The sequence below is a fragment of the Engraulis encrasicolus genome, chromosome 7, assembly GCF_034702125.1.
Source record: "Engraulis encrasicolus isolate BLACKSEA-1 chromosome 7, IST_EnEncr_1.0, whole genome shotgun sequence".
Lineage (NCBI taxonomy): Eukaryota > Metazoa > Chordata > Actinopteri > Clupeiformes > Engraulidae > Engraulis > Engraulis encrasicolus.
The window spans coordinates 8,841,114-8,848,613 of NC_085863.1; the positions used below are offsets into that span (position 1 = coordinate 8,841,114).

Here is a 7,500-nt window from a genome sequence, read left to right on the forward strand (position 1 = left end):
TGTGTGTGTGTGTGTGTGTGCGCGCACTTGTTTGGATCTACCATTATGTTGAACTATTTTGGGAGAGCAGACCATTCCATCAGAGAGCCAAGCAGAGTTATCCCACTGTGGGCCAGTTCAGTCCAGGGCAGGGTAGGGCAGGGCAGGGATTTCAGTCGCTGTGCATGCCCGCGCCCCATGGCCATGCCACTAAAGATGGCCTGGGGCCCCTAGGCTACAGGTTGCTGTGGAGGAAAATTTTGTGACAAATGTACATAATTAGGAGCTAAGAATTCACCTTTCGCAAAAGCCACGCCCCCTAGTTATTGTTGCTACGTCCGTCAAAAACTTAGAACCAGGCACACGTTTTGGCTGCGTTTCATAGGAAATGTGTGTAGCCTACACTTCTTGTATCCTACACACGCTGATTACTAGAAGCCATATTCAACTGTGAAATACAACAACTTGATGATGGCGATGTGATGTCTGTAACCAGGACATTTGATAGTGCTTGGTGTAAACTGGGACATTGCAGCCGTCCGCCAAGACCTTTGACGGGCTTTGGGCACTGACACTGCGCAGCTCTTGGGCAGTCACACTGGGCGTTTCTCTTCTGTTCACTTTAATGGTTTTAGTTGACAGTTAATATCTTCATAACAAGGTTGGAACAAGCGCAGCCCCATTTCAGTGTTACTTTTTTGCTGTCACACTCGACGCATATACACAGACACAAACTGGGAAGGAGAGAGGGTGGGGGCTGCTCCGTGGGCTGTGCATTTGGCGCATATTAAACAACGCAACTAGTAGTTTCCCAATAAAATTTGAATCATAATGCCGTGGATCCAATACTATAATATCATATAATATTGTCCTTAAGTCTGAGCGATGCATTGATTATTTGTTTAGGGTACGTTTTCTGCCAGCTAAATGCAAGGGGGAAGGGGGCTATATTAGCAAACAAGACGATTGCACAGTTAGCCTGCTAATTTTAAATATGATCACCTGGAGCTAATAGCCTCCACATGGCTTAATCCATCCCTGTTATCAGTCCGCTTGAGGTTTTTGCTTCGGGAAAGTGAAAAAATGAGGTCCTAATTAATCTTCAGATGGTGTCGGACCCTGACGGTGCCATAGGCACACGTTGTATGTCTCCCTGAAATCGTAGGTTTTTGACGGACCTCGACAAGTTCTACACTCCTTAGTTACCGTTGCTGAGCTCGGATTGGTTGGCGGCCGTTTGTGGGAGGGGTTTTGCGAAAGGCTAATTAAGGGTGCCATATCTACCAACAGCACTCAACATGACAGATGACTTTTTCAATATTGCATCTTGTCACAAGTTTGTAATTTTTCGCTTTTCCAATCAGGGGCCCCCTGGCAGGTGGGGCCCCTAGGCTGCAGCCATACAGTATCTAGCCTGTGCATTAATCCGGCCCTGCCTGCACCCCATGCCTATATGCTCAATACCCGGGGCAGGCCAGAGATCTCGTCTGCTTCTGTGCATCCCCTAGCCCAGTGGTTCTTAACCTTTTTTCCTTAACGCACCCCCTTCTCTGTGCGGAAGACAAGCCGTGCACCCCCAACCCAAACTTCTACACGTGTATACGCACAAAAAATTACTTAAGTGATTAATTACAATGATTCTTGCCTGTTGTTTTATATATGTTTTAATTCGGTCTTAATTTGGCCTAATTATAATGTTTGGAAGCGGAATTTTGGTCACAACCTCAACACAAACAAAATTCTGCGCACCCCCTGAAATCTCTGGCGCACCCCCAGGGGGTGCCCGCACCCCAGGTTAAGAACCACTGCCCTAGCCATCAGCAACGCCGGCCACACTCCTTGCCCGTGTCACTCCATGTCAGCAACCCTTCACCCAATGCCCATGCCCCATTGCCCGTGCATGCCACAACATGCCATGTCACCCACCGTCACCCCTGGCAACCCCAACACAGCTATGATGGGCACGCTGGGCTGGGCACAGCTTGGGTTGACCTAAATACTCCACTCGCAACCCACTTGGCACTTGTTTACTTGAGGGCTCAGGCGGGCGGTGTGCTTACTTGGAAGACAAAATCGCAGGAAAAACCTTTCTGTGCAAAATCCACTGGGGTGCATAATGAGGTGGTGTCATTGACAGACGTGTGTTGGTGTGATTCTTAGGAAGTCTAAAAATAGGATGACTGAAAGTACTGTCTGAGAGAGCTTATTATCAGACTGGTCTTACTGGTTGAGAGAAGCACATTATGCTGACAATTTCAAGTTTTAAATAAGAGAAATAGTTGCACGTGTGTAAAAAAAAAGAAGTTTGGGTGAGGCTTTTGAGGATTTCGAAGTGACGTATAACAGCCCCATCACTGTTGTGTGTGTGACTGTTGTGACAGCCATGTCATTGTCCAGATGACACATGTCACTCATCAAAGAAAGAGGTCAACTTGTTGTAGCGCTGGAAGCTTTCATTGTCCGGTAGCCTACCTGTGACAAAAAAAGTAAAATAAATAGATAAATAAATTGATACACAATGCTCTGCAAACAATGTTAGCAAATGTTCTGTTCAGCAAGCAACATCCCAGAACTTCCAGAACAGAGCAGCAATCCATTTTCAATCCATTTCACAACATATGCACCATTTTATATTTTTATTGTATCACTGATTCTTGAGAATGAGGCTAAAACAGGTTTTTAAAAAGTAGTTCAGATCCAAAATATAGAGGTATATTATCATAGACGAAGGTCTTGGTTGTGCAGCAATGTATTGGAGCAACCTCCCCATATTTTACTTTTTAGATGCGTCCCACGCATCTCTATAAGAGGCTTTGGTGTCCGTCCGTCCGTCCGTCCCTCCGTCCGTCCGTCCGTCCGCCCTCCCGTGATGTGTTTCCCTCCCGTGAGGCGTTTCTGAATTGTGATTCCCTCCTGTGATTCCCTCTTGTGTCCACAAGGTGGCAGTCGCTCAGTTTTGGCCTGGAGCTCATGCGTGCAAACCAACCGTGCTCTTTGCCAGTGAGAAAAACATGGCGGCACTTCCTGTTGATTTTCACATGAAAGTTTTGCTTAATTTAAAGTCCCTAAGCGACTATAAATGTTGTGGCTTCCATATATTGATGTAAAAGTGCCCCACGAAGTAATGAAGCACAACAAAGTTACTCCACATTACCATTTGACCACTCGTTTTTTCTATGCTAACAGGGTAGCTAATGTAGCATTGTAAATGATCCAGGGAGAAAGGGGGAAATGTTGTGATTTCAGTCCGCCTGAGGCAACGATTTTCGTGGGGAAGATGACCTGCATCTCGGTGGCATTGAACCACGCCCCCGTGCCTTATTTGGCTCGCTCAGCACGTGCGTCCTCAGTCCAATCGCAATGCTTTATTTTCCCCAGACGTTTAATCGCATTTAAGTGAAAGTGCCATGTATACACATCGCAAAATAACTCTTAATCCGATCTATTTAAATCGCATTTATTAAATCGGACTTAAAAACATCATGTACACGTAGCCAATGTCTCATTGATTAGTTTATGGAACTTACGGTTTGTCTGTTACGGTCCACGAAGACAATATCCACGTGAAAACGCAAACGCCTGCAAACCACTGTTTTGACAGAAATACAGTTCACCTGTCGCCTACTCTGTTTTCTTCCCAAAGCGGCATTTAAAAGTATTCCATGAAATCCAACATCAACGTCACTTCAAATAGGTGACAGCATCATGCTCACACATGAAATAACACTTCAGTGAGGGGGGGACATCACTGCTCTCATATTAAAGTGAAAAGAGAATTTCACATTTTAGTTTATTTAATGTAGGCCTATGCAAAATTGCAAATAGCCTATTCATTGAAATCTGTCCAGAAAGGGTTGTAATGTTTGCCTGTTTTTTATGTTTGTAATTAAAAAAAAAAAAAAAAAAAGTGATTTAAAAAAAAAAAAATAGCCTAACAAAAATAGAGATTTTATGTTAAAAAAAAATGTGATATGGGATGGACCGATGGCCCCCCTAAGCTAAATTCGCCTTAGGTCCCCACATTGCTAAATGTAGTGTAAGGGATTATTTTGAAAAGACAGTAACATGTAATCAGCAATGCATTACAGTTTTTCAGTAAATTGCCCAACACTGTTGAAATCCTATGGTACTTTTTCAAATCCAGGCTTATACAGTACATGGTAGGCTTATTGATAAATTGCCTTGACAGGTTATGAGGAGGCCAAGGGGGCGTTTGGGCAAAAAAGGTTCAGAACGGGCATAGACGGACGCATCTGTTGTCCGCCTGTCGGACTTGTTTTCATAAAATAGGTTATTACCCCCATCAGATGTCACCACAGTCAGGTTTTTAGATGCGTCCCACGCATCTCTATAAGAGGCTTTGGTGTCCGTCCGTCCGTCCGTCCCTCCGTCCGTCCGTCCGTCCGCCCTCCCGTGATGTGTTTCCCTCCCGTGATGCGTTTCTGAATTGTGATTCCCTCCTGTGATTCCCTCTTGTGTCCACAAGGTGGCAGTCGCTCAGTTTTGGCCTGGAGCTCATGCGTGCAAACCAACCGTGCTCTTTGCCAGTGAGAAAAACATGGCGGCACTTCCTGTTGATTTTCACATGAAAGTTTTGCTTAATTTAAAGTCCCTAAGCGACTATAAATGTTGTGGCTTCCATATATTGATGTAAAAGTGCCCCACGAAGTAATGAAGCACAACAAAGTTACTCCACATTACCATTTGACCACTCGTTTTTCTATGCTAACAGGGTAGCTAATGTAGCATTGTAAATGATCCAGGGAGAAAGGGGGAAATGTTGTGATTTCAGTCCGCCTGAGGCAACGATTTTCGTGGGGAAGATGACCTGCATCTCGGTGGCATTGAACCACGCCCCCGTGCCTTATTTGGCTCGCTCAGCACGTGCGTCCTCAGTCCAATCGCAATGCTTTATTTTCCCCAGACGTTTAATCGCATTTAAGTGAAAGTGCCATGTATACACATCGCAAAATAACTCTTAATCCGATCTATTTAAATCGCATTTATTAAATCGGACTTAAAAACATCATGTACACGTAGCCAATGTCTCATTGATTAGTTTATGGAACTTACGGTTTGTCTGTTACGGTCCACGAAGACAATATCCACGTGAAAACGCAAACGCCTGCAAACCACTGTTTTGACAGAAATACAGTTCACCTGTCGCCTACTCTGTTTTCTTCCCAAAGCGGCATTTAAAAGTATTCCATGAAATCCAACATCAACGTCACTTCAAATAGGTGACAGCATCATGCTCACACATGAAATAACACTTCAGTGAGGGGGGGACATCACTGCTCTCATATTAAAGTGAAAAGAGAATTTCACATTTTAGTTTATTTAATGTAGGCCTATGCAAAATTGCAAATAGCCTATTCATTGAAATCTGTCCAGAAAGGGTTGTAATGTTTGCCTGTTTTTTATGTTTGTAATTAAAAAAAAAAAAAAAAAGTGATTTAAAAAAAAAAAAAATAGCCTAACAAAAATAGAGATTTTATGTTAAAAAAAATGTGATATGGGATGGACCGATGGCCCCCCTAAGCTAAATTCGCCTTAGGTCCCCACATTGCTAAATGTAGTGTAAGGGATTATTTTGAAAAGACAGTAACATGTAATCAGCAATGCATTACAGTTTTTCAGTAAATTGCCCAACACTGTTGAAATCCTATGGTACTTTTTCAAATCCAGGCTTATACAGTACATGGTAGGCTTATTGATAAATTGCCTTGACAGGTTATGAGGAGGCCAAGGGGGCGTTTGGGCAAAAAAGGTTCAGAACGGGCATAGACGGACGCATCTGTTGTCCGCCTGTCGGACTTGTTTGTCTCCAAAGGCCTCCAAATGTGTCTCATTGGAGGATAGTGTATCATTTTGGATGGATACTAATATGTCAAATGTTTCATTAACCCACACAATTCAATCACATATGGAACAAGCTGGCAAGCTATGGAACAAAACCTGATGGTGGTGACATCTGACGAAGGTGACAAAAATTTCTATTTTACATAACGTGCATAGTTTATTCACATTAGCCATTTTCTTTAGCCCCTGTTTTTTTTAGGTACTTCATACCTCTTCTCAGAAAGTTTAATTAACATTAATCTGATATAATATTATGACACAACAGTGACGGTGGTGACAGGTTATGGTTGAGGCAGCAACATTGCCCATCCAAACCAATTGACACATTTAGGGGAATAGAGAATAGAAAACTTACAGTAGCCTCAATGATGGTGAAGTATGGAGAACAGCTAAAGGTTTGAACAGGAGTCCCCAGTAATGACAGTGACCTCGTACATGTCTGAATTTATTGTCTTTAAAAAAAATGACGGTGGTGACGAATATGTGGGACACATTTTGAGCAATCAGAAAATAATAGTAAATATTGTTTTAAACTCATTTTTTGCAGTTCTGTAGAACTACTCTCATATGTCAGCAGGTTTTACAGGGTGTGGGCAGGTGTACAGCAATGATTAATTAAAAACAATTAAATCTTTTAATTTTTCAACAAAAATGAACACTTTAATAGCTGGGACATGCTAAACTTTCAAGAATCAGTGGTATATAACAAGCTGTCTTTGTTAAATTGGCCTTCACAGTAGTGCACAGTAGATGACTGCGCTGCCGGTTGCTGTATGTATCTGAATCAAGATTCAAGATTCTTTTGATAGTCCCGAAGGAAATTTGTCTTGGACATACATAGCTGCCACATACACACAACATACACATGACGCCAAAAAACAAAAACAACAATAAACACACACATACATAGAAACACTCAAGTGCATATCCACCACAGCCCACCACCCACATACATACATGGCATTACAGGATGGTAGTTGTTAATGACCTGCGTTCAGTAGGTTAACAGAAACAGGGACAAAAGAAAACCTATACCTATTCAAAAACCTTTTGAATCCCATGATCTGGTGACATGAACTCACTTTCCAGTCTAAAGTGTGAACGAGACATGGCTCCAGAGTTGCGGCCATGCAGTCACATGTGCACCTCCCCTGCCGTCATTGATCACAGTCATTGATCACGCCAAATGGCACCAGAGTTTGCTGTGTGTGGACGGGACTGGTCTGGGCTGTGCAGGACGACCACAGCTACAGTAGCTTTTCCAGGCTCAGCACCAATACTGTGTACCATCTGTGTATGGGGTTTTTAAGCATAGCGTTAACAGCACACACAATAAGCTCACCACCTGTCTTTCCAAGGACTGTTCCCCTTAAGCTCAGCCTGGGGTTTAAAAGATCACGTCGTCTATCACTGGGTCTTAATGCTATCACTTTTAGCAAGCAAGGGACAAGGGACTTTTTGTGCAAGGGACGCACATTACACAATGTCAAATGTGCTCTTACTGTCATCTGCAATCAATGTTTTTTGTGCGCCGCCTCTGTTATTGTCACCAAAATTGCATTGACCAAGTCTTAATGTGTTAATTAATGCTCTCTGCAATGTCATAGCAATGTCGTTGTGATGTAGTCTTTTCCCCAAAGAGTCAGTGGGCCCCATCTG

The 7,500-nt window shown here is 43.1% G+C and overlaps 1 protein-coding gene across 1 annotated transcript in view; it reads left to right on the forward strand.

The window, feature by feature from the left end:
• Nucleotides 1-7,500, forward strand: part of ypel2a (yippee-like 2a) — a 27,437-nt gene that overhangs the window by 13,868 nt on the left and 6,069 nt on the right. The window lies entirely within an intron of this gene.